At 43.6% G+C, this 27,752-nt stretch overlaps 1 pseudogene across 1 annotated transcript; it reads left to right on the plus strand.

Annotated features, from left to right (window-relative positions):
• The first annotated feature begins 2,277 nt into the window (after nt 1-2,277).
• Nucleotides 2,278-27,752, plus strand: LOC104575679 (FRAS1-related extracellular matrix protein 1-like; annotated as a pseudogene). Its single transcript, XR_015913254.1, has 4 exons — nt 2,278-2,513; nt 15,438-15,713; nt 25,878-26,083; nt 27,692-27,752. The product of XR_015913254.1 is annotated as an FRAS1-related extracellular matrix protein 1-like (transcript).

A 27,752-nucleotide genomic window follows, 5' to 3' on the forward strand; every position in this document is an offset into this window, starting at 1 on the left:
GATTTCTAAATGCAAAAAGACCTTACTGATTTTTTTTTTTTTAAAAAGTAAATTCTGCAGAGTGAGTTCAGCGGAGAATAAGTCCTCCTAAAAAAGAGAGGCCTTTCTGGGAGGGAGGGGAAGGTTTGAGACCAGGCTAAGCTGGTTGCAGTTGCAGGAAGACCATTCACTATCTGTTGTAGTTGTGACACTCCAGGATGTGTGGAAGGTATTCTGGGATGGTTCAGCACTGACAGTCAGATCATACAGCTCCAAAACCTTTTTGCTTGTTCAATGCTCAAGCCTGTACACACTGCTTGAAGGAAGATATAAAGCAGGTGTTCGAAGCCTCTGGAAGCTTTGCTGTCAGTTACTGTGATTTCCCCTTCCCAACAAAGACTTAAAAGCTGAATGGATCTTTTCAGTTATGTAAATGGACTTTTCCATAAATACTTTTTTTGCAGCATAAACCAAAAGCTGTCTGCATGGTGTGCCGCCCTCTTAGCTCCTACCTGATCTCACCCTGCTGCCTCCAGGTTGGTGCACAGGTGCTGCAGCTCGCAGCCATGTCCAAGACCCAACCCTGCTGCTAGGGTGCATCTTTCACCACGTGTTCCTGATGACCCAAACACATTCCCCAGGGCATGTGCTACTCTCCAGCAAGGAGTAGAACTTGCATATGATGCATTTTTCAATTTTGAAAGATTTTATTCTAATGGAAATTCTGATTTATTAGGAGAAAACCTCCTCCTCCCCAGTTTGAAAGGAATATATCTGCATAAATTGTATATTGAGGCTGGGTAGGCTAACCTCTTGCTCATTGCTTCTATAGAGCCGGGAGCTTGCCCAGCTTCTGCAGTGGGCATTAAAACTCCTTCGCAGGCTCGGCTGGGGTCGAGTTCTTTCTCTGACATTTCACCCTGTGAGGGCCGTGCCAGTTCATGGGAATGCTGCACACTAGGCTGGGAGGGTCAGGCTTAAGCGCAAGCTCTTAACCTGGCAAATGACTGGTGAATTCAGGAGACAGCAGTGACTACAGCTGCCAGTGTGCTTTGGGGCAGGGAGAGAGACCTGGGTGAAACTGAGGGATGTCCTGGTTTGAGGGTAACACCTTAACCATCTTCAGAGAACAAGAAAGTGAAAAAAAAAAAACAAAAGTCCTGTCTATATCTCTCTTTGTTGCTCAGGATGATTTTCATGGAATTAAGCTAATTATTTCTAGGAATGTTTTTCCTTCAGCGCTGTCTTTGAAATTCAGAAATATTCAAATATTTTTCCCAATGTATTCAAGCACCTAAGGTTTAGCAAACTTGATCCATTCATTTACTTGCATGCTTCCAAGCTGATGGCTATCCCTGTTCTAGTTAAGCACCTTCTGTAAGCAGCTTGATGAGCTTCCTCATTAACTCCCTGAAATGGGCCAAAGATCTGTGTAAGGTCAGGAAGTTACATTAGGTTTCCAGGAGGATTGTTTGAAATCTTACTGTGGTCACTGACTTTCTAGGTTACTTGTTTCATTGGGCTTGTGCCTGTCTGTGTTTTCTTTCTGCATCTAGGTTTTGGCAAGCTAAGTCCACTGGCTGAGTGTGAAACACTTGGACAGCGTGGTGATAAGGGCTATGTCTGTGCCCACAGAGCATGACATTTAGCAAAACCTCTAACATATTATATATTACTCTCTGTTTTTAAGTGCCCCCAAAATTTATTGGAGAAATAGCCAGTATTTAATTGGCAATCAGGGACTCCTATGGGAGCTGCTCCAAAGCTTGCCAAACTTGGATGGCCATTTGCTCTACAAGTTAACTCAGGAGTGATTTCAAAAGCCAGCCATGATTCTTCTGGTCTTGGATTTGTAGAAACAGCAGCAAAATTAATTGAATTCACCCAGGGCTGCTAAACACAAAGGTACTGCCTCTGATGGAGTCACTGTAACATGGGAGAACGCAGGACAGAAATATCAAATTCCTTGCACTGATCTTACCCCCAATCCTGGCACTCACGGCTGGTCCTTACCAGAGGCAGGATCTGAAGCTGTGCAGCCATTGCCACGCGTGAGCACAGCCATGGTGCAGAGCAGACACTGTGAGAGGAGGAGCATCCTAGTTGGTGGCCATAAATTGTTAGGGTTTGTGCAAGGTAGAGTCCTCCAGGACCCTCTCCAGGACTGCATCTCCATAGGAACAAGGCTGTTTCATTGGAAGCAGGATAGTCCCTTTGGCTCAATGGAACACTGATTCTGTAGTATTTAAAGATGACAACAAATGTCTTAAATCCCAGGGAGAATTGAGATACTTATTATTTCTAAAGCAAGAAATAATATGACCTCTGTGTTTTAAGTTCGTAGTGGCCACGGTTTTCATTTTAATTTTCCCCTCTTTCCTGTAGGACTGATGCTAGTGTACATGCATGATGACACAGAAAGCCTAGAGGATAGTTTTACCGTGCAGCTGACAGATGGCAAGCGCACAGTCCAAGGGACACTTTACATCTACATCATGCCAGTCAACGATGAAATCCCTCATCTTTCCAGGTTAGCTATTTAAGTGACATTCAGTGCATAACAACTTCTGGGAAAAAAGAAAAAAAGAAAAGAAATGGAAGCAACCTATCTCCTCCTCAGCCTCCTCAAACCCCACCAACAGTAAACAGGAAAATCTGTCTTTCTCTGTATTATTTTTTTCTGGGAAAACAGTTTGTAAGAAGGCTGTAGTGCAGAGCTGTAGCTTGAGACAGACAAGCCTTGCAGTGCAGTCCAGCAAAAATCATTCATGTAGAAATAGCTGGTTTGTGGTCTCTGGGTGGAGGCTTGTTTGTATTTAAGTTAGTGACAAAATTCTTGTTGTCTTCAGTTGGGCCTGAATTGCTTCTTTTTCACATTCTTTTTGTTTATTCCTTTCTGTATTTTTTCTCTATTCTCTTTAATCTACTTTTCACAGTGAATCTTGATGACAAGAACATGGGACTTTTGTTTTTTTCAGTATTTAAGGGCCAAACCTGGTCCTGTTGAAGGCAGTGTTAGGGTTCACATTCCTTTCAAGAGAGTCAGAATGTCACCCCTGGAAATAAGGGTTCAAAATCTGACCTTGATTCAAAGAGAGGGGAGGGAACCCGGCATGCAGCAACAGTGCTCCAGTGAGAGTGACATTAATTGACTCTGTTCACTAGGGGTAAAGGCCTTCTGCCATGATTTCATCCATTAAAAAGGTCTAAATTATAATGCTTTCGAGTGGTATTACAAAACCAATTGTCACGAGAGTGCTGATAGGAGCTTTCATTTATTGGCTCGGTGAACATAGGGAGCAGCCTGGCCTGGTGGCATGTAATGTGATGGGATGTGGGAGATGTGGTTGGACTCACATGACCGCAGCTCCTGCTTTGGCCTAATTCTGTTAAGAATTCACAACTTGGAAAAAAAAAAACCCTGTAGAGCTGCTGAATCCCTCCAGAAATGCCAGCTCTGGACTACAAAAAGAAAAAAAAAAAAAGTTGATTTAGCTTCTTGCTTTTTGTAGATCTCAGGAGCCATGGGTTGAAAGCTGTCACAGTGAGGGTAAAACTCATGTGCACTCTCTGTTTGCCTGTGGTAACAGAACTTCCTGGATTCAGAAAAGTACGTTGTAGAAGTGAAGAGGAATTTCTCTTTTCATCTCAGAAAAGGTTTTGTGACTGGAAAAAATAAACAAAAACTCTTGTTCAAAATAGGGAAGAAAATCAACCTTGATCCTCTGTAACGTGTAGAAATATTTCATAAATGTCATTGTTAATTTTATATCCAGATAGCTGCAATTTTGCAATTACATTTTAGTACTTAGTGGTTGTTAGTATGGCTAGCACTGTTTTTTTTTTTTTTAATTGTGTGTTTCTTTTTGAAAATGAAAGGCATGTTGACTCCCAAACTGTGTTTCTCTTGTTGTAGAAACTGGCAGGAGAAATGCTTCAATAAGTTCAGACCCCTGCTTTTTCCCCCTCAATTTTTTGAAAGAGGAAATTTATCCATGTGAGGTTCTTCCCACTGGCAGAGTTCAAATCCCCATTTCCAGAGGACAAGAAACCCCATGTGATCACAAAATACCCGTTTAGCTCTAGTTGCAAAGATAAATACAAGCTTTCATTACAAAGCGTGAAGTGGTGCACATATGAAATAACATGTTATTCTCCCTAGATATCTCAGACCCCTTGGCTAGGGTCCTTCGTCAAGGAGAGAGCTGAGAAATTTGCTCCCGGTTCCCCCTCTCCGGAGCGGAGCCGCAGCCTGCAGCCCTCACTGAGGGGTGCTGACACTCACCCGCCTGAAACGGCTTTGGCTGCATTCCCAGAACATCGCGTGTGTATTTTTAAAATTTTCATAGAAGTAGTAAACAATGAAAAGTTACAAAATGGACACGTGTCCCTGCTTCCTTCCAGCGTTTCCTCCGGGGCTTGCTGCTGTGCCGAGCCTCCGAGCGGCTCCTTCCGCTGAGGGAAGCGGTGCCATCCGCAGCCTGCAGGTGAGGCGGCCCGGGGGCAGCCGGCATTTATGACCCCCTTACATGTCACCCTGCAACATCTGACGTTTCATGGGACATGGCTGCAGTAAATACCAGGCTCCGGTGTGCGGGGCGCCCCTTCCTAACGGGCCTGGTGCCAGGTCTGATGTGATCCTGGCACCGACTCTGGGGGGCATTGGGAAAGGGAGGGAGGGGACGCGCATGGGCTCGGACCCCGTCGGCTCAAGCCCAGCTGTGAGGGGAGCAGTCGCCCGTGCCACCGTGGCAGGCACTGAGGGTGAGGTGCCAGCCAAGGCATCTGGCCACATGGGTGCCTGGCTCCAGCTGGAGCTCCAGCACAGACACACTTTATTCATTTATCCTGCCCTTCCAGCCTGGCTCCTGTTTTTAATATGCTTCATATATTCCCTCCCTGTGCTCCCATCCTTGTGATTTCCGTGTCGTTGTTGACCTGAGGTGAGATCCTTGTCGCTGTTTCCATTCTTGTGAAGGGGCTTGCTGGAGTCACTTCAGTCATATGTGCACTTATTCTTAGCATGAGCAACCCCGTGGAGACAGGCCTTATTTAATCTTTTAACGTCCACATTATTTTCTGGGCCGTCAGAAGTGAATGTCATCCCTTAAATGTTGTTTATATGTTCCCAGTCCGTGGAACAAACTGAGCCCTTTTGTTTAAGTAGGGGGTAATGTAAGCGAAGAAAACGTCATTTTTATCATTTACCAGTGAGCTCCTGAGCAGGGAGCGCTCTTCTTCCCTCACGGAGACGTGAATTTCCGGGATTCATGTTCTGACCAAAGCCTGTGAGGCTGAAGGACAACATAAGAAAAATTGCATGATCATATGTGGCGAGTCCCACAGTAGCATATTTGTTTAAATGTTTTTAAAAAATTCTATCTGCTCGATGCTAAGAGAAGCCTGTTCATGCTTAATAAATTGGAGAAATTGCTCAAAGATTCTTCATCCATATGAAAGCAGGAGCCCTGTACTGCTGCCAAGAGAAGTGAGACCTGTGGTGTCATGCCGAGTAAGTGATGGTCACACAAATTAGAAAGGCTTAGGTACAGATCCCTCACTCGTGCAGTTTTCCCTGAAATGTGAAAATGTAACAGGGAAATTACTAAGCAACATTCAGTCTTTCCAGCTGGATCTTCCTCTTTTAGATACGATCATGGGCAGTGCACCATGCAGCCTAACAGAAACCGAAGCAACAACTTTAGATAATTTGAGCAGTAGGGCACTGTCCTTTCTCACCTTTTTAAAATTAAAAGCAAGGAAGAAAATGAAGCTTCAGGAAAGATTGCTGCCCATCCCATTGTGCTGAGTCCTATACATCTAAGTTACTCATGCTACAGATTACGCAGAAAAAGCTAATGGCATTCCCTCCAACACATACATATATTGTAATGATTATTGTTACCTAGTTTCTTTATGGCTGTTCTTAAGTAGTCTTTGCCCAGCCCCTCCCTTTAGTACAGCTGCTACTTCAACACCAGTTTGGACAAGTCTCTTGATTCCCAGGAGCTTCAACTTCATTCCTAAGGAGAAAGGATGACACTGGAGGTTCTGGGACATAAATTATGCTCTGATGTTTGGACAGAAAATGTGTGAACCAGTAACCTTTGTGCAATATGAATAGAGGATGAGCTCAAGGGACTTTGGTTCACCCATACTAAAGGTGAAGTTAGCTGCCTTTGTTTTATTTTTCTTTTGTTTCACTATTTCACCGTTTTCCCTATTTTGTTTGTCTCTCTCTTTCCTGTTTTGTTTTTTGTTTGTTTGTTTGTATTTTTCTAGGAATATGGGTTTGGAAGCCAAAGTAGCTGAGAAAAGTCATTTCCTCTGCAGTATTAGAAGCAGAAAACGAAAATTCTCCAAGGAACAGGCAGTGTATGACCCAGAGTGCCCCCAGAGCTGGAGATCTGCAGTTGAAGGTAGCAGTGTCTTTAGGATCTAGGCTCTTTTCCTTGAGACAAATGAAATTCCCAGTCTGCTCCTGATCACATTGATAGAATAAGCACTTTATTCTGAGGTCTAGCCCAGGCAAAATTTCATTTTCCATTCCTGTTTCTCTTGGCTGCAGAGAGATCCATATTCTTTATACATCTCCTGGCTGGTGCAAGCATGACACATCTACAGGATATCTGGGTGAATGAGAAGTTTTCCTCCTGCCTCTCTGCAGCATCCGAGCATCTGCGTCAGTGTAAGTCAGAGAAGAAGCTTGGCCCCTTTAGCTGGGACCCTAGAAACTGTTCCTAGCTACACGTCTCCTTGCACCATCTCTGTGTTGTGCTGAAACATTTTAACTGACTTTTATATTGGTTTGCTAAGCCACTGTGCTGTCTTCTTCCTTTTATAATTAAGCAACTTGAGAAATCCTTTGAGGTCAATAAATTCTGAGAGAGCTTACATAAAACAGAATATAAAGTGGAGAGCTCTGCCATCAGAAGCCAGTAAAAGTCAGTCCCTTTGTGTGACACCTCTACAAATGGCATTATGTCATTGCATAATATTAGTAAGAAACTGTAAGTTCTTTTTTTTTTTTTTTTTTTTGTCCAGAGCTATAAAATTTAACGAGTCTCACATAATCTACTAAAGTGAATGGGAGGGGGAAGAGTACAACAAGGGAAGAAGGTGATTTTAAAAGCAAACTTCTATTTTTTGGCATCCTGAGTGCATAAGGAAATCTAGCTCGTAACACCCAAATATACTTTAATATGCTTTGTTGTATGGATTTAATTTTGTTTTGTTTTGCTTTGCTCTGTGGGAACACACACAAAAGCTTTCAAGAGTCAGGTGGTCTTACGTGACAATTTTTTTTTTCAGTAAAAACAGCGAAATGATCAGAAACTGAAAAATGTTATAGGGCCAGCGAGGGTGACTTTATTCATTCTGGGCTAAGATAGAGTGCTGCTGATCCCTGCTAGATGAAGCAAACAGCATTATCCTAAATCTTCAAAAACAAGGTGATATATTTACAGTGCTAAATGTTTGCTTTTTCAAAGTATGACTTTAAGTGCCCAACCAACAAATCTTTGGTGTCATTGATTTTGCAAGAGGAAGGAGCCGATTCTCTGAGGGCGGCTTTGTGTTACGGTCCTGAATACCCAGGTTGTGCTGGAGTTAAATACGAGCTGTGAAGGCCAGGAGCTAAGCACACCGCTTCCCGCTGAGCAGAAGCAAACATGTTTGTTAGCAATAACCTCTAATAAGGACTGGACTTTCTACACAACGAGCCAAGGGTGGTGGGAGATGTTGTAACGAGGAGCTCGTCTTTGCATCCTGTTTGATCCCCATAAACATGGGAGCACACTGACCAAAACGGCGTGGAAAGGGACCGGTGCAGCCTGTGCCCAATAAATATCAAGACCAAATCTGGGGTGAGGGGGGAATATTTCAGCAGCGATATTCTGTAACCAAATGAGAGGAAGGCTTTTTTTCACACGCCGTAACTGTTCACTAATGCATGCATGAACTAGCTGTCCTTTCTGTCAAACAGCTTCATTAGTATTCTTTTTCATTCTGTACTGGAGTTAGACTGAAAGAGAGATTATATTAAAAGTTGGCTGGCTTTCAGTTGGTCCAATTTTATGTGTTTTTAAATGCGTGCTTTTTATAGGACTAAAAATTGGTCCATAGCCTCTGTAAAAGTAGCAGCTTCTAGGGATGGTTGCTGCTAGCTCTGCGATTGCATTCCCAATTGGATCTTGTGTCTTCATCCCAAATAGCACGGTCCTCCCGGGGCTGCTGAGCTGCCCCGCAGGAGCCAGAGCGGGTGGCTGAGACGTGGGGACCAGCACAAGACCCGTTAGCAGCTGCTAGGCCACAACTTCAAATAATCAATATTAATTCACTGAGAAGCGTATCCAAAAAAAAAGAAGAAATATGGCAGCAATTCTAGAAGGTGCTCCAGCTGCTCTGGCTTAAATGGTCATAGGTTGGAAATGAAGCGGGTTTTTATTATGCTGAGCTATGTCCAAAGCCCTCCTCCTCCTCCGTGCTCTAATACCAAGCACTGAAGTTCTTCCTGGGGTGTTGCAGCCCTTATCTCCTCTATATGTTTCAAGTGATCCCTTCCAGAGGTACTTCCAAGAAGCTTCCAGTATTTTCCAACTTACCTTATAATTTTTCTATTCTTGCAATAGCTCTCAAAAAGGAAATGGTCAGTAAAAGCACCTTGCTAAGGGTTCTCTCTTCTTCCTGACATTTTATCTAGGAAAAACACTGAGGAACATCGGGATTTGCCCTGGACTGATGCAGAGTGGCCGTGTGGGGCCTTGCTGTGGCCGCTGGCAGCACCGGTGCGTACCAAGCGCGTGCACGAGCAGCACCTCTGATAGTGTCAGCGAGGGCTGCCAGGGGTCCCGGGTCCTGTAGGGACCACAACGTATGCCCGGCACAGGGCCGTATAGTGCCCAGCACAGGGCCATGTAGCACTGGCCCAGCAGACCCGACGCTTTGTGCAAGGAGCCGGGCCCGGGCGGGCGCTCTCCGCGCGTGCCGCAGGGTTGGCACGTGGCGGGAGCGTTGGACCCCGCTCCGTACGTGCCGCCGCGAACGCGCTCCGACATCTGGGGAGTCCCAGGGAGACAGATGGCAGCAAGGCTGCCTGCACCTGAATCCTTAAAAGCGTTTGCTCCCCGAGTCGGGCGCGGGCTGCGTTTTTGCAGCACTTTGTGCGCGCGGGGCTCAGCGAGGCAGCCCCGGCCCCGCGCAGAGCCTGGCCCTCAGATTGCTCTGCGTCCCCCTGCCTGTCCACTACAAATGTTAGCGAGTCACCCGGTGTGTGAGGCGGCTGTTTGTGGTGTCTAGACTTGTGATTACTGAAAATTAATTAAACCGAAGGAAATTAGGCTGGAAGGGGAGTAGGCTCCTGGGAGGGGAAAATGGAAGAGAAAAAGGCGACTGCTGTTAACCCTTTCCGGCTACGGAGCGAGAAGAGCTTTTCCATGCCAGGGCATCTGGGAGAGTATTTAGGGAAAAAGTCACAGCTAATGCATGCAAACAGGAGCTGCTGTGAGTAATGCCTGCAAATGGGAGCCACTGGGATTTCGGGAGCGCTGCTGGCTGTTTGCACATGCAGGCCAGGCTGCCGAGCACATCCCGAACTGGCACTCTCTCTCTGCCGGCGCCTTTTAAATAAGTTGCTTCATTGCTAGCCAGACCTGAAATAACTTGCAGAGCAGCAGGTTTGCAGCAAGCCAGCGTGACTCCGGATGACGGCAGAGGATCAGAGTTTCTCCTATGAAATCCAGTAATCAGAGTTTTAGGGGCATGGGAGGGCATGCGACTGCGGGAAGGAAGGAGGCGGTTGCTAGTGGAATAGTCTTCTTTTGCTTTTGGTTTGCCTCTTACCTGCTCTTCTGTTTCTTAGCAGTTTCTCTTATATAGCTTTTCAGCATGGTGTCTAAGTGCTTTGTGCCTTCCCCTTGGCATAAAGCCACCGTCTGGCTAGCAAGCAAGTACAAACTGTAACACCTGGGTGTCAGCTATGAACATTAGGGTGTGCTACAATGGACCCATCTGTAGTACTTGGCACATGCTGGAGATTTTTATATGTGGTTGGCTGAAAAGCAGGATCAGAGAGAGAAAGAGGAGGGAGATGAGGGGAAGAGGACTCCACTGGGCACACAGAGAACATCATTTTGGCAAAGGTGCCAGTAGGTTTCCATGGACTTGTCTGTTTTTTTTTGCTCAGCTCCTCTTTCAATAAAAATATCCAGGTTGATTCTAAGAAAGCAAGAGGAGATTTCCCTAAAGAACAAGCTTAGAAGCTTCACTCTCTGTCTCTAGAGAATAAATTTAATTCTATAAGCAGATTCAATAATAATAGATTTAATAAAAATAGATTTAATCCTCAGCAGTTTTATTGTTCTACTGTGTGAAGCAGGTCTTTCTGACTGACCCCCTGCAGGATTTCTGGCTGGATTCAGAGGGAGGAAGAGCCCATATTCAGAGCCAACTCTCTTGCATTGTTTTCAGACTTTCTCAGCTTTGACAGGGTTGTATCCTGGAATAAATTCCTGTCAGGTTGATATGGACAATGACTGCTGCTGCTGTTTCCACACTTGAACCCAAAGAGTCATGATAATTTCCAGTTTTACTTGATATCTCCACTGGACAGTGTCCATGTCCGTGTGAGAAATGCCAGCCAAGGTAGGGAACAAGTCTCCAGAAGCAGTAGCTTATTGAGATGGGTTTGGCTAAGTGAAAACCCCGGTGCATTCAAAGGAAAGGAAATGTTCTTTTTCACTTTATGTGGCACGGATACATTTTAAAATGCATGGGCAAAGTTTGTAGCTTATTTCCTCCAAAGGGGCCAACTCCTCCTGGCATTCTTATGAACAAGCTCATTAGAATAAAATCCATTATGCGCATAACTAATGACACAAATTTACAAATCTGTTGACAATTATGACCACATCCCTCATGCATTTGCTTGTAACTCACTGAAGTGACCAGAAGAAGGAGTTCAATCCAGAAGTTTTACAGCTCATGAGCTCCGAGTGCAGTGATGTGAGATTATTTCCCAACTGGATTACAAAGCTGTCATTAGCCAGGGCAGCTCGGCAGGACCAGGGCACAAGACCGTAAACTGCCCTCAGGAGACCTGAAATCACTCTGAAGGCAGGGCGAGATACTCCTGGCTGCAGAGACCATTATTTTTTTAGCTGGGGGGGAAAACACATGCGCGTGCACACAAGCCGCTTCTGTTCCAAGTAGCATCTCGTGTCCTCTAGAAATGAATAGAAATCAAATTGAGACACTGGTGTCCTCAGAGTGTTAAATATTTCTAAGTTCTTGCCAGGCGGGTGTAATTTATTGAATGTAGGTTTTGTGAAATAGTGCTCCTGTCAGGGAGAGATTGGCACAAGAGAAATGAAGGCGGCTAATTCTCAGGGGGTCCTCGCTGGCAAAAACCCTCTATTGAGTCCTCATGCTACTTGTGCTCATAACTGCCGAAAAACCAGGAGTGCCATCTGCAAACTGTGATTCATAAACACTCTGTCAGTCTGCCATGGACCCTGACATCATAAAATAACAAGAAGCAGCATTGTAATAAAGAGAGGAGGTTTGCAGTCGACCAATTAAATGCATCTAATTTATTTCTGTTACAGCTGAGGCTTTATTTATTAGTAAACAGCTGCATTTGTTACACTTTTTTTTTTCCACCCCTCCCTATTTTTTTACTAGGAGTGTGCCAACTGGCACTTTTGACAATCCATTAATCCTAAATAATCATCTGGGTACTTCATGGATGGTAGGGAAAAAAATAGCAAAATGGGTTATTAAAAGTTAAAATGTAACCTTGCACGCGGGCTGCAGAGCGCTGCTCCGCAGCGGGTCTGCGTGAGTCACAGCGAGCCCAAGTTGTGCCCTCGATTTACACCCGTGAGCAAGGGCTGAGACGGTCACCTGAAGGGACCTGGATCCGGGGCCGGATCTGGCCCCGTGGATGTGTTTTTTTTTTGCAAGACGGCACGTTTGTGGCACAAGAGGAGCATTTTGCATGTTTGGTTTCCTTGCCTCCTCCTTTCGCCGTGCTGACTTGATTCTCAGCAAAGCTAAAAATCTGCTAATTGGTTGTCAAAGTCTAATTAGCTGATATTACCAAAAAAAAAAAAAGGATAAGTTTGCCTTTTATAATTGGAGCTGAAGCCCCCCACTTCCCCTCCCCTCCAGCCCCCTGGTGTGTGTTAATTGAGCTCCAGGACTTTTCAGTGTGTTTTAATGCTCTCTCCTTTTCAGTGCCCTGGAAAGCTTTGCAGTTAATGAGACAATAATATGTACAATCAAGTAAAAATGCAGTAAAAAGTGGGCCCGGCCTTATGGAATTGGAGTGTGCGAGTGCCCACGTGCATGTGTGTGGAAGGAGCTGGCTCTCTCACTAAACTACCAACACACACTCAAGGTGGCTCCATAATTTCCTCTCCCTTCCTGGGCATTTCCTTCTCCCTTCCCCTCAAAAGGGGGGATTTTTTATTTATTTTTTTTTATTTTTTGCTTAAAGCAATTATTTTACTACTTAGAAAAGGCTGGGTTCTGCCACCCGTGTATATACAGATGTATCCCCAAGCCCCAAAGCTCCCTCTGCAGCCAGACCCAAGCCCACCTGCACATCTCCATGGGTTCCTCCTCACATCCTGTCCTATTCCATCCTCCCTGTAGGTCTCAAGCTCGTCCATGAGCTTCACTTACATCTACCACTTACCATTTTCACTGCCACCTTGGGGGCAGCAGTTAGTGCCATCCTGTGCCTTCTTTCTGTGATTTAATTTTAAAGTTTATCTATTGACTTACATCAAAAAAAATCGACATTAAAAAGAAGCAAGCACAGGTGGGTGCTTTATATATGGGTGCTCTTTTTCAATCTGTATAATAGCGTTGAGTTTACTTTTTCAGTATGTTTTCCTCTTTTCCCTCCTCCTATCTTCCTCCTCCACACCTGCTTTTAATCAGTCTCCTCTGCCCCACTTGTCATCCTATCCTCTCTGCTGCTTTTACCACAAACCCACTAATGTTATATTTCAAGGCAAACTTTCAAGCCCACGACATTTAAGCAAGTAAATCAAAAATCCAAACAAATTCTCCAGCCTCTCCCGGCAGGAGCGTGCGGGAGAGGCTCCTCCAAGCTGTGGAAGTGAAAACAGTTGCATTGCTTTGCCTGTCTGAGTCTGTTTTCCTTTAAATCTGAAAGTGTCTTTTCCTAAAATCTCCCCAAACATGCATGCATCGAGGCCAATGCTGCTCTTAGATGAACGATTTCTAGTGTTTGTGCTGTTTTGTCAAAAGTCACCTCCACTTGGCAATGCAGACCCGAGTGCAGTGTGCACCTGGCTCTGAGAAAGAACCTAATATCAAAGAAGATCAATTGTGTATTTATTGTGGTAGATTATCTAAAATAATACATGCTTCATGATAACCAAACTGTACAGGCAGATGCCCCAGTTTAGCAAGGCCCTGAAATCAGTGTGTCTTAAATATGGGCCTGAAAGCCATAGGTAGCCAGGTACTGGGGGAGCTTCTGGTGCTGGTGGAAATGAGTAACCTGCTGCACTGAGGAGTGATCATTACGGTCTCATCTGTGTCATGGGTTTGGGGGAAATGTCTCATTGCATCTACATGAAGCAGTTTGGATGGTCTTAACAGGGCCAGGACCCTCTTCTTGTAAAGCCAGTTTTATCCTGAGAAGGGCGTGATGGACTTCTCATTAAGGATATCGTTACAGGGGCAATACTATAAGGTGGCAGGCAGTAATGGAAAGTTGTGTCCCTTTTCTGTAAGGGACAACGTAGGTGGACATTGTCATCCCATGCTGAACATTGAGTATCAAAGGATTTCCGTGCTGCTGTGGAAAACCTTGCACTTTTCTCCACCTAGGAAAGATAAGGTGGGTTAACTCTCTTGGCCAGTGTTGCTGTTGCCTCTCTATTTAATCTTATTTGTTTGGATTTTCTGCAGAGAAAATGAGTCAACACTAACACCGTATCTTCTTAATCAGCTTGAGCTTCACTGTGGACTTCCAGCAGCAGGTGTTCCAAGACTGGTGAGTTTTGATGGTTTCCATTGTGCTAGTGGAGAGCTGATAATTATCTTTTTTGAAGTTCCAGATTTGCTCTCAAACATCATTAACATTTTTGCTTTATGAAGGTAAGGTGACTGACTGTATTTATACTGTGAATAACCACACTGACTTTAGACTGGTCTCCTCAGGTATCAGTCGCCTCCTGACTGCATCAAGCCTCCTTCACCAGTTCTGCAGTGGTGTTCAAAGGGTTAACAGCAAAGGTGAGCTAGCAAGTGGGTTGGAAAGTGCAGAACTTAGTGCTGAGTTTGCAGTAAAAAGAAGAAAAAAACACACTGTTCTGAGATGTTGCTGGCTGCCTGCTACATATAATAGAAACCTGTTGTTTTTCAAAGTCAGCTGGCAACAGAATAAGAAAGCCAGAAACAGCAAAAGTCCTGCCGAGCATGTTCACAAATGCCACTATTGTGTATTGTCATCGGCGAGTTAATTGGCAGCAACAGTAGCTGATTGACATTACCCGCTTGCTTTTGAGCGTTGTGAGATAAAAAGTTAGGCTTTGCTGCTGCCTTCGGCTAGCGCGTTGTCGCTAAAGGTCGGGTCTCTGGAGCCTGGGGATGGGCCCATGTGGTTCTCCATGTTTTGTTGTACCACGTTGTCAACCGTTGTGTCACCATTCCATTCCAAGCACTTCTAAAACCAGCAAGAGTTATGGTAGGAAAGGATGTGACTAGGCAGTCTTGCCTCTTTCTGAGAAGTCTGGTTGTTTGATTTTCTAGTGATTTTAATTTACTGTGGCCACTGCTTTGAAAATAAGTAGAAATTGTGTTGGTCCTGGGGTGATAGCATGGAGCTCTTTATAAATAAATCTCATGGAAACAGAACCTCTGTTGCTGAGGTTACAGCATCACATCACTATCGGCTTAAAACACAGTGTTTGTGCTTAATGCTTCCTTCATTAACACATTCTGGCCATTGGCTCATTTGGCTCTATTAACATAATTGTTCTTTCTAAACAACTGGGTCATTCTCTCTCCCCAATTAGAAAATCAAAGCTGGTTTCAATATTTTGGAGAAATCATGCAGCCAGGGCTCCACTATAAACTTACCCTGGCTGTGGTTAAATAAACCGCTTCTCATTCCACTTAGCCAGAGCCTTCAAGTGCATATCAGAATAGGGCATATTTTATACAAACCTTTTCTCTTTGTGGCTTTTTCTGTTGCAAGTGTCCTGTTTGCCTGTGAAACCTGAAGAAAAAAAATATTTTCTCAAGCTATTTTGATAATACTCTTCCTTGATTTTTCCATGCCATGTTGTTGCTTCCCCAACTTCTCCTTCCCCTGAACCAAAGGACCGACTTGCTATTTTTTGCTTCTGGTCTGGGGAATAAAAAGGAATATTCCCCCTTTTGATTCCTCTCCCTTTGGTTTTTCATTTTATTTAATTTTTTTTTTTAGGTGACATTGTTCTACTCGCCAAACCTGTAACTTTAACAGAGGGTGACAGGGTGACCTTGACGACAGATGTTCTTATGGCAACAGATGGCACGAGCAAACCCGAGAAGCTGCTGTACGCTGTCTCCGTGCCACCTGTGCATGGTCAGATTGAGCACATCAATTATCCCGGCGTGCCCATTTCCAGTTAGAGCCAGTTGGATGTGGTGGCCCAGAAGGTCTGCGATGTTCATGACAATAGCCATGAGGCTAGTAAGGATTCATTCAGGTGAGAAGACTTGCTTGGGCCTTTACACTTCAGCTTGCTTAAAAGGGTTAAACTTGCACCTCGTTCACTGCGCACCGAGCAGTGAGCAGAGCATTTAACGACCAGTACTATTGTGCAGAAGAGACTGCTTCAAACCGTAACACAATGTAATTTTATCATTACAGTAATTACATACTTTTATTAACTGTAGTAGTTAAGTTGCATGGCCAAAGGCAATAGGAGTCTTGCAGGCTTCATATTGGGGTCTGCCTGGACAGGCTTTTGTGACTGATGAGCAAGTGAAATCAGAAGATTTAAGTACATGTAAAGAGTTTACTACGTCCCTCAAGGTTGCCAGTGGTCGAAAAGGAGAAGGAAAAATCCCTCATCTGAAACTGTTGTTGCTTTCTGGGCAGTTCTTTCTCCTGAAGGGGAAAAAATAATAATCGTAACATTGTCTGAAATGATCAGGAGAACTTAATCCAGATGGCGGTGTCATTTCTAAGAAAAAGCATATGTTGGCCATTATGATACTTAAATATAATGGTTTTACATTCCTCTGGTGGGCACAAAAGGCACACAACAGAGTTGGCGGGGGTTTTTAATCTCCTGAATGGTGGCAGTGGTGGTGGTGGAGTGGTGGGAGATTTTATCTTCCAAATGGTGCGTTTCCCAAAAGATTGGGAAATTCAATTGAGGAGAGCCTGCTGTAAAAGCTGTGCTCCTGCGGAATGTAAATTTGTGCATTACCCTATCCACTAGCAGTAGAGAAGTTTAATTTACTGTGCCCTTTGGAATATCATCATTTCATGTATATTCTTCTGGATTTTTTTTCTTTTGCTCTAGCATGTTTTTCTTTCTGATTTGCTTTAAAAGTTATTTACGCTCCCCTTGCAGCAAAGTGGGCACTATAACTAATTTTATTCTTACCATGATTAACTATGAATAATTTCCTAAGAAATGAGTCAAATTAACAAGGGGAAGAAGGAATCAATAAATCATGAAAGCAGCCTATTTCTAAGTGGGGTTAAAACCACCATTAAATAAATCACAGATTCTAAATGATGACCCGCTTGGATATAGAGGGGGAAAAAAAGTGTCTATTTAAACCTGCGGTGAAAGGAAAAATGGAAGTGTGGGCCAGCATCTGTGCTCCCGCACACGGCTCGAGGAGGGGGGCGAGGGATGGAAGCAGCTTGTGGAAGGGCCCCGGGATAAGTCGCTCCGGCTGCAGCTGCGGAGGGAGACGAGCCGGGCTCTGCAATCGCTGCCCGCTCCAGCTGTGACGCGGCCGTCGCGCTCCTGCTGCAGCCAGGCACGGCCAGAACAGCTCTGCCTGCTGGACACGTGGTACAGAGACATAAATGTTGTTTAAAAGCACCTTCTGCCTCCCTGGCTGTGCCAAAACAGAGGAATGCAGGGGCTGACCCGACTTGGGTCTGAATATCTCAAATGTTTTCACTCTGCTTTAATTTTTTTCTCTTGTTGATCCTGGCAGAATTTTGAGTGCTTTTGTATGGTCAGGCCTGATTAAAACTGCTTGGAGAGGATTTCAGGATCAGCCCCATTGCTCTTACCTTGTTTTACATTGTATCCTTTTAATCTTGCATTAAGGATCCTAATTTGCCATTACTACACTACCTACTGAGTGTAGTAATGTTACCCAGGGCCTGGTCGTTGTCTTAGTGGAGAATCAGAAATCTCCATTTTGCTCGAGGCCTGCCATCACCTTTGTGCTGTTTGCTGTTGTGCTGTTTTCTACCGCAACAGGTAGAAATGTTTCTGAATTGTAGAAAACTGAGCAAACTTTCTCCCCAAGATTTCCTTGGGAAAGAAGAGGTGAAAATGTTTGCTCCTTAGTTATAGAAAGGTAAAGATGCGCTTGTAACCTCCCATTTTATTTTTTTTATGATATTTTCTCTTCCCTAAACACATGTACAGAATTGAAACAATTTGTTGCTCATGGGGAATGGTTACCTTTTCTTCTGCATGGTCAGCCCAAAAGTTGTCAGCTAGTTTAAATCAGTCTATCCCCATTCACTGAAATGATGCTGCAGCTGTTTAAAGTGGCTCTGTGACTCGTAAAGTTACTTCATGAAGTTGCAGAAAGGATCTCTGTTGTAATGTATCTCTTGGCCATCGTTCCTCATCTCTTTTTTGTGCAGTGGGGAGGTGAGCATCTCGTTGATCTGTTGTGGTATTTGGGGAGCTGCTTGTCCTCTCTATTCTGCCTGTCTGGGTGCTTTGGACAGAGGACTTGGTGCAGTTTTTCTGCAGAAACAACATGTGATATTAGAGCCTCCGCAAATGAACCAACCCAGAGGGAAGCCTTTTTTCCCTAAGTGCTGTAAACACACCACATAGTGAGTGCTCCCTGCCTTGAGGGAGCTCCCATGTAAGTGAATGGGTAGGCATGAGTAGGGGAGGACCAGAGCCCCGTGAAGGCCATGGAGGTCATCTTGGAGGTCATCTTCATTTGCAGCTAATTGCTGCTGCCTGGGGCAGAGACCTGTCTGTTTGGGTGGTCATTGCTGTAAAACTGAGTGGGAATTTGTCATTCTGCTGTAATGCAAATAAACCATCCCCTTTCATGAACCAGCAGCAAGGCAGAGTGGTCCAAGCCCTCATTGAACCCCATTGGTTGTATGGATGCAAAATGTTTTCAAGGAAGATATAAAATACCAATGAGCTCCACTTAGGGATAAAATCCAGATGGGTAGATTGGAAGGACTTTGCTGGTGTGACATTCCCAGTTGTTTGAGGCTGGATTTGGCCATTTCTCAATATGCAGGAGAGAAGCACAGCAAAGGGCTGGGTGCGAGAAGCTGAAGGAGGGCACCCACTGCCACCTCTGCCATCCGGGATTAAAAGCAGGTCTGGTGGGAGATCCGACAGGAAGGATTGGCCTGGAGCACAGGGACTTGTCCTTTGGGAAGGAAGGAGTTAAAACACAGGGATTAAAAAAAAAAAAGCTTAAAAAAATCTCACACACTCACTCACTCACATACACACACACACTCGCACAAAACCCTGCACCCTAAATTAATTTCTGCTGGTAATCTATATCGGGTTAAATAACGCCTCATTATTCTGCAACACAGCTGAGGCTTCTCAAAATGTTTATCTTGTTTTGTAACTGGTACCTTCTGGCATATTCCAGTGCCAACTCTCCTAGCTCTTGCTATATTTCATTCTCACTATTTTTGGAATGGAGCTGCTGGTTCCAGGTGATTTAATAAATTGCTTTTTTTTGTGTTCCTTTTAACTTACCCATCTGCTCAACACATGCGTAACTTGCAATCTGTCGGCAGTTTGCAGAAAGACAAACTGTCAGAGCTGCATGCATTTGACAACTTTGTTCCCAATTAGATTAGTGGTAATTTTAACAGATTTCAGGGCAATCGAAAAAAGGGATGACATGTTATTAAAGCATCAATTTTGACAGACCCAAGCACATACAATTTCAGTGTAAATTATTTTAAATGCTTTAATTAAAGCTATGAAAGATTTACCCTTTTAAGCGGTAAGTGATTGCAAGACAAATATAAAGGGAAAGTGGATAACAGAGTTTCCTAAATGGTTTATGCTGCGCATGGCAGTCCACAAGTCACCACCACCATAATCTATGACTGTAATGTTGGAGGCATAGTTAATTATTCATAGCCTCATCTCTGGAGCAGACGTGATTAAGAACATGAAGAGCATTCAGAGATCTAAGCAGTACCTATGAAAATCTGAGCTCGAGCCTCTCAGAAGCTGTTAGGTAGCAATTTGGGGTGGATATTTTTATAAACATACTTTTATTTTTGCCCCAGTTCAGATGGCCAAAGCCCAGTGGTCAGGGTGACCATGTATTTAGAGCAATGAGGGATTTTCTGTACTTGAAGACACTTTACAGGCTGAAGAAGCCCCGTTTAAAAAAAAAAAAAAAAAAGCATTTATTATTTAAACTGAATACAGCACTCTAAATTCATCACTCTAGGAGCGCTATGCCACATGTGTAGAACAGTTAACTGTTTAAATGATTTTGTGAATCATAACCCCCTTCCAGCGATCTCCACTGAGTCCAGCCGAAGCTCTGAGGCTTGGGCTTGGCCCAGGGCTTGTGCAGCTGCTGGGTCTTACTGGGTGGACATGGGACTCGCTGGAGTCAGGCCTTAATCATGCACTTAAATGTTGCTCGGTGTTGGGTGGCTGCTCTTCCAGGAGGATCACTCTGAGGTGTGTGTATTTTGTGTGGTTTTGGCTATGCAGTGCAGTCCTGCAATGTTTTAGAGCTGTTAAACGCACGTATTACTTTAAAGGATAAAAATTCTTCGTCGCACAGTCTGTGTTCAAAGCTTGTTTCCTGTTTAGTTAGAGGAATATATGTTTTCCCATGATTATTTAGAGTAACAAGGACACTGTTGCCATCCTTCCCTCTTTCCTAAAAGCAACCTTTTTTGTTGTTGTTAATTTGTTTGTTTTCTTTGAGGATGGGTACAATGTGGTATGACTTCCTGAAAAGCTTTGAATTTTTTCCGTCAAGGCTGCTGACCCAAAGCTTTACAATACCAAAAGGCCCTGAAAGTGAGACCAATTGCTGCAGCTAGCTCTGCAGGTAGAAATTCCAGAAAGCTTCTCAGAGTCCTCGCTCTCGCACAGTTTCCAGCTGTTTGAATCTTGGAAAACACAGTGATTTGTAACTGGCACAGGTTCAACAAGTCAAGAAGTCCTGGCTGTGGTGTCTCACCACCTTTGGGACAGCGTTTCCAGTGAGCACTTGCAAACTCCCAGACTGTTCTTCCCTTTGTAGGTCTGTGAACCAAATTCTGAAGGGTTTTGCAGATAGGACAACTCCTGAATCCATTCAAATCCTATACTCTGGTGTTTCTCTCAGCTGGTGTGAATCAGTGAGGCTCCATTTAATTCAATGAACCTACTAAAATGTTCACTGGTTTAAGATCCACCTTATTGTGTCTCGGTCAGTGAACACAGGCCTCTTGGGATATCTGATTTTGGCTTGAAAAATCACCTTCCTCCTCAAAAAGCCAAGGAAGCCATGCACCAGACAGAGATCAAAGCACAGGAGTGAGATTTTTGTGGCCATGCTCCCAAATTGATTGTATTTGCAGGCCAGAAAGAGGATTGGGGCCAGTGTCATGGTTAATGGTCAAGTGGATAAACCTGGGCTAGAGGAGCTAATTATTGAGCACCCTGATGCCAAACCACCTGTGCTCGCTCACACCCCTGTGGCACAGGGTCCTTTCCTTGGGTTCTTCAGCTGGTCACCTGCACAGCCCATTAAAAACCTTCGCTATACAGCTATACTGCATGCCCTGAGGAACCAGCTGTACCTAAAGGAGAATGCCTTCTAGCAGGGCCAATTTACACAGCTGGATGTCAGTAGGCTGGAAGTAAAGACACTGTGGAAATGCTGGGCAAATAGGTAGGTTTTAGTTCATTGTGCACAGTCAGTAGTGGTTTTCCTGTCAACAAACACGTGAGAGAGGAGGAGCTCAACAGGGTGGTTGAGTTACTAATGGTCTCTGTTGCTCCTCTGATGCATCACAAAATAGGGCTGTTGTACCTAAGGACCGAGATGTGATGGTGGTAGGATGGAGAGAGCATCTTTATTTGAATCTTTTAGTCTTCCCTTGGCTAATTAAAGCTTTCCCTTTCAATAGAGGTCTAGTTCTTTGGTTCAAACTGTGATACACTGGAGATTTGAGAGAGAACTGACTTCCATGACAGATTTGAGTCAGGGATATAAACTCAAGTAGTCCAACATTTTTGATTTTAAAAATATTTATCTTAAGATTGTAGGCCCGCTCCAGTTTATGAGACCAAATCATTGTTAAAACTAACCTGTATAAACTAGGCTGAAACCTCTTTCCTGATTATGAAAATGTTTATTTAATCAAGTCACATACAAAACATTGCAAAAAATCCTGCTTGCATACATATTGAGCTTTGCTGCCTAATCTATTTTATAATGTTTTGCAATTAACAGGCCAATGTTCATCAGCTGATAAATAATTAACAGCTGTTGTTGTTTCTAGGGCATGACGTAGAAGGCTTACATAGGACAAAACCCAGCCTGAGTTATTTACTAAGATTCTGACCAAACATACTTTTATAGCTCATAAAAAGCTAAGTTTCTTTGAAAAAATGTGATTTATGGTTTCTCAGGGGGAATCTTCTTTATGACTCTTCTGAACAAATCAGAAGTATTCCTGTGTATTTTTTTACTCATTCCTATATTAGATGACTAAGGTGGAAGCTTGCTTTTTTTTAACCAGTGTTATTCATCTAAATCAAGAAATCAAATGTTAAAAATAATTATTAAAAAAAATACTTTGCCTACAAGTGGCTGATATCTATTGCTTGTCTGGTATTATACTGTTGTTTGACCTTTCCTTGAAATTCCCAGTTCTGGGAGGAGCTACTTCTCAATTTTATGCAAGGTAACCATCCCTAGTCAGCTTAATCAACTTCAGCGGTATTTTTGTTCTTCTGAAGAAAAAGAAAAAACAAACAAACAAAATAAAAATTGTCTTGCTGTTAATTCTGGTTAGAAATGGGAGATATGGAAAACAGCTCATTTGGAGCTCTTCTTTGAACACAGCTTATTTAGATCTGTTTCAAGTGAGGTGGTGTTCTGCGTGAGCCCATGAATGCTAAGAGGAATATCTGAAACTGAATTCTTGCTGGAGGTAAGCTCAATGGTTTCTTGCAAGGCTTTTCTGATTTATTTTCATGCAACATATTCATCAAGCAATTACAAATGGGAGGAGGGTGGTTCCTGTTTACAGCACACACAATCACCCATGATTAAGCAAGGAGTTCATTTCGTGCTCATGAAGAAGTTCAGTCTCCCTCAGAGACAAGCTTTAGCCCTGTTGTACAGATTCTACTGCACAAAAAGCGTGTTTCTTGACTGTGTTTTTTTTATCCAATAGTTTCATCCTGGTTTTCAGATATCCTAAGTTCAAGCCAAAGGGCATCGCCAAGGAAAAGGTCGAAAACTTGAAGATTTTTTCAAAAAATGTGAAGCTCTTGTAGACAGCTGAGGAGAGATGTGATGTATTTGTGGCAATGCATGTCACTGGAGAGATTTTCTGTAACATTTTGTACTATTTGGAGTTTCCTAAGTGTTGCAGGCTTCATGCCCAGGTATATCGTTATGCTGTAGTACAGCCAAGTGACCAAGGTGTGAAAAACTAAGGCCAGGTCAGTATCTGCCAGAATGGGATGCCAGTCTCCCAGCCAAGTGGAGATGATTGGAAGTGATAATTGCTGCTTTGTGAGAGCTGAATGTACTTGTGGATTCCTCACCTATTTCTTAAATACAGACTCAATTGTAAATGCGTGCATTAACTGAAAGCTCTTCCAAATACTATGTTTACCATCTTTTGTCCTGCTTGGGTTCAGTTTTGCCTACCTGCCCTTTATATTTCAGCTCATCTTGGTCCGGTTATGGCATGACGGTGTGTGGTAAAAGATAGAGATGATTGTTTTATATGCCTTGCCAGCACCGAGACCACATTATCTTGGTTCCATATAAATATTGAAAGAGTTGGAGATACATCTCTACTCCTGTGATGCATAAGTCACCCCAGGGCAAAGATACAGACTCAGACCTTGCTTTGGATTTGTGCAGCCCTTGCAGGCGAGAAAGCTGTGCCTCATGGTAAGCAATGTTGTGTGAATGCAAGAAGAGCCAGCAGGCTGAGAATGGATGTTCCTTCTCTCCGTTAACTGGAGCAGGTCTGAGGCTGGGGGTGGTAGAGCTGTTTCCCTTTGCTTGGTGCTAGACTAGACCATAGGCTGCAGTGAAGCAAGTTCCCCAAATAAGGTCAGGCTTGGCTTGATTAGGCATCAGAAGTTCAAGCTGGACTTTACTAATATACCTAGGGTGGGTTTCTTCAGAGGTGGTTGTTCAGCCTTCAGATGCTACCATGTGAAGGAGCCAAGAAATGCTCCATTTCTGTATTGTGCATGGGCTGTTTGGTTCAAGAGTAGCATTAATTGTTTGTGACTCTTCTCCTCTAGACCTTTATTGTAAAACCAGGGTTGTTGGTGGTTCTTGTTGACTGTTGGTCTCTTTAAAAAAAAAAAAAAACTCTAGAAGGTCTCTACAGTAATGTGATAATAGCCTTATGGTTGTGATGTCCTTATAATTAGCAGGAAGTCTGAACATATAATTATGGGCAGCTTAGATCAGAAACTGCTTGTGTTCTTTAGCTAAAGAGGTCTGTGTCTGAACATAAAATCTGTAGATTTTGGCTCTCCTGCGGTTTCAGGAGCAGCCTAGGTGATTCTTTCGCCCTCTTTTATCTATGTAGTAATTCAGACTTCCCAAACACTAGTGTGCATCATAGTGAAGAGAGCTCTGTGTTTCAGCAAGGACAGGCGCTTAAATCACAGCAGCTCTCCTGACCTCAGTGGGATGGGTACCACCAGCCTGCTGGCAATCACACCCCACAGCTGCACCTAAACGCTTGCAAGTCTTCTGGAATATTTTCAAGCCACCCAGCTCATCCGCAGAAGGAAACACTGTGCCTTTAAACATCCTCCCCACTGCGGGCACACACTTTACTGCTTATTCAGAGCTGACAGGTTTAACATGTCGTCTGGTAAATCAGCCTTCATGGTCACCAGAGAGAGGCACCTCTGGCAAAAGTTCAGAAGTCAGTGTTTTGGAAAGATTGGTTTGACCAGCTCTCAAGTGAGAGCAAATCCCAGACCAAATGCAGTCAAATCTTAAACGACATTTAACCACTGTGGTGCTGTAGCTTGCTGATATCCTTTTAACCTGGAGAGGATTCTTCCTCCCATTTAAACCTTCAAGTTTGTTTCTTTTCAGCTCGGTTGGCAGGGGGACCTGGGGTGAAGACAGTTTGTTTTGACTTAATTCTAATTAATTAATTAGCTTGCATATGTTTCTGGCTCAGGACTATGGGACAGACTAGTGATTTTGGATGTTGTTTTAGTATCTAGACTTCTACAGCATTTAGCTTTCCAGTAAGTGTGTATATTCCATTATTGCCTCTTCCATGTTTGTTTTTAAAGGCACTTTTGGATTTGCTGCATCTTGCTTTGTAAATGTTCCACTCTTCCTAATCCTTTCATATTTGCTTTGAAGGGATAACAGCTTCTTAAGGGGGAGAAAAGAGGCAAGCAGGCAAACAGTTAATAGTCAGTGGTGCCCAAATTACATATTTCTTAAACTCATGGCCTAGTTTACTAATCAGTTGTCATAAGATGTCAGATGGGGAACCGTCAGTGAAGAATTGCAGAATGCAGCCAGTGAAGCAGCTAATTAGTTGGACAGTGGCATGAAGGTGTGCGTCCCGGAGGAGCTGAAATTATCAGAACAGGTGAAGAAAGTTTTGATAGATCAGGATCTCAGTAGTAGAAAACTCCGTGCTTGGCTGAATTACAGCGGTCCTGATGGTGAGGGCAGCGTTGTGCCCCGTTGGGGACGGCTCGCAAAGGGGTTGCAATACCTTTATTTGCTGTCTCAAGTCTATTTTCAGAAAGAAACTCAAGTCAGCTGAATGCTTGAAGGAACATGACCTGAGATGTGCAGGAATTAGAATAGTTGAACAGTTTCTGGGTTTAATTCTGAAGAGTCTAGCTGGCTGCCTTCCTTTTTGCCAATAGCTTATTACTCATCCCTGAACTCTTTTCTCCCCGGCTGTTGCAAGAGCTGCTTTTCATTAGCACCTGGAGGCTCCTGCCTGCTGCAGGTGTGTGGTGGTCCTGAGTGAGCCCAGAGCAGGTCCCGGAGCTGTGGTCTGCCCAGAGCAGAGCACACGTGCCTGGGCAAGCAGGTGTTTGGGTTTGCACTACTAGAAAACATCATGCTGAGCTGCTCTCCAAGTAATTCTTTGGTCTGGCCGTGGAAAAATCTGTCTTGGTGGGACCTTGGAAGACAGCAGCTTGCAGGTAGCAGCAAGTCCACCACATGCAGACTTTATTATAATAGTAGTCTGTGATTCAGTAGTACAGCAGGAGGAGGAAAATGAAGAGGCAAAATGCATCAGAGTTCCAGCTGATAGGAACAGATAAATTATAAGTGCATATAGCCTTATTTTTTTAATCATTTTCCTTAAAACATTTTGAATTGTGTTTCATAAATGCTACATGATTTTTTCCTCTCTTCCTTTCATACTAGCCCCTCTGTCTCCCTGCCTAAAGCGTTGTAGGTGGAGGAACAAGACAAATCATCTCCAAAACTCCTGAAGAAAAGCCCAATCACCGTGCAGAACCTGGGAGATGGATGGCCTGCCGTGCCAGTAACTGCTTGTCTTCTGCAAGTGATAGATTTTCACAGCAGAGATGGGGATTCCTCTTCTAAATTCTGCAGTCTCCTCTTTTTGGACATATGGAAAACTCAAAAACAGGTATTTGACTTGGGATTCTTGATACTGGGATTCTATCCTCAATGGGAATCTTCTTTTCGGTGTTTTGATTTTGCAAAATGTTATTGCACAATGTAAGAGCAGTTGCACAAAACGATAGGAATAGTTTTACTGTATTCCCGATTAAGTCTTGGTATGTCTCAGAAGTTATCAGGAGATCTGTTCCAGACCTGGACCTCTGCATTTGAAGGCTTTGGTCTTGGAACTACTTGAATCTATGTGGTGAGCAGCCTCTCCAAAGCAAAATGGGACAACTTGATCCTGGGCCTGCATTAGCAGTTGCAGGATTTGAGATAGATTTGAGATAGAGGATGCCCACAGAGGAGAATGTTCTTCTTTGTGATAGTATCATTATGTGGCAAAGGCCAGTGGACGCTTTCAGGGAACATTTTAGTAAAAATGGCAAAAGGGGATTAAGCAAGCTCAAGTAAACCCCATCTGATATAGACAAGGTGAATGCTGCTGGAATTATTCTTTATTTCTCCCTGTGGCTGCAGCTCTCTGCCTCCAAAACACTAGCTGTGCTCTTAGGGCTAGCAGCAAGTATGAGAATACTCAATATATCTCACTTTAAGATTGCGTTCCTAGTAATTTATGATTTTGTATGACTCTAACAGTTGAGCCTGAAATAACCTGTGATGTAGTATTTGGTATTGCCTCAAGAGTAAGGTCTGAACAGTGCTCTGTAAATTGAGCCCAAGGTTACATCTTAAACAGTAGCAAAACAGTGAAACGCTGAATATCTGTTCAGAAAATGATGGCATCCATTGCATGCACTGTGGAAAAGAAAATGGTGTGTGATTGTCAGTTAGAGATATGGAATACACGGACACAGAGGAAAGGTCATACTAAAGTTGTGGTGGTCTTACTTTCTTTTTGAGTGCCTGCCTGTCTCATGATTTGTGTCCATGAAACTACAGAGGAGTGAGTTGTCCTGAAGGACAAAAAAAGCTGTTAGTTGGTGTCATTTCTTCTGGGCTACTCAGGCCCTTTGGACTTTGTATGAAGAGCTACGATTCCTTTCAGAGCTACTTAGTGCAGGAACCACTGAGAGCTCTTCAGGTATTGATGCTGTGAGCACCCAGGAGCTTTGTCACTGTTAAGCATTTGCCTCTGCAGTGTTTTCACTTCATAACATTCATTTAGGACAAATGATTTAAATATAGTCCAAATTGCATGGATGAGAACAAGAATAAACTTGATAATGTGCTGGAGTTCCTAGAACTGCTCTGTGTAGTGGAAGTGAAAAGTGGAAGATGGTCACTAGGGGAAGAAAATGTTATGAATGTGGAGTCTGCTTAGGTTTTGCTAGAATTCCAAAATATTCATGAAGAGCTTCAGCTGTCATCAGGGTCCAGCATTATCAGAGAGAGGAAGCAGATGAATTCGAAGAACATGATCACCATGGGGTTCCAGTTTCCCAAATACTAGTGTATTAATGTCATTACTGCAGGGATATGTGTCTGCCGTTATTTTAGGAGGAGTGGACAGGTCTACAGTAGAGAAGAGAAAGAATAACCTTCAGCTTCTCTATAAACTAAATCAGGCTGAAGTGTAATTTCGCATTTGAACTTGTTTGTTTTTCTATAGTTCCAGTTAGGTGAGAAGCAGGAAGATCTGGGAATCCTGGAAACTGTTATTTCCAGAGAAT

This window comes from Tinamus guttatus, unplaced genomic scaffold, assembly GCF_059628265.1.
Source record: "Tinamus guttatus ecotype Peru unplaced genomic scaffold, ASM5962826v1 Tinamus_guttatus_pri_ptg000153l, whole genome shotgun sequence".
NCBI classification, from domain to species: domain Eukaryota; kingdom Metazoa; phylum Chordata; class Aves; order Tinamiformes; family Tinamidae; genus Tinamus; species Tinamus guttatus.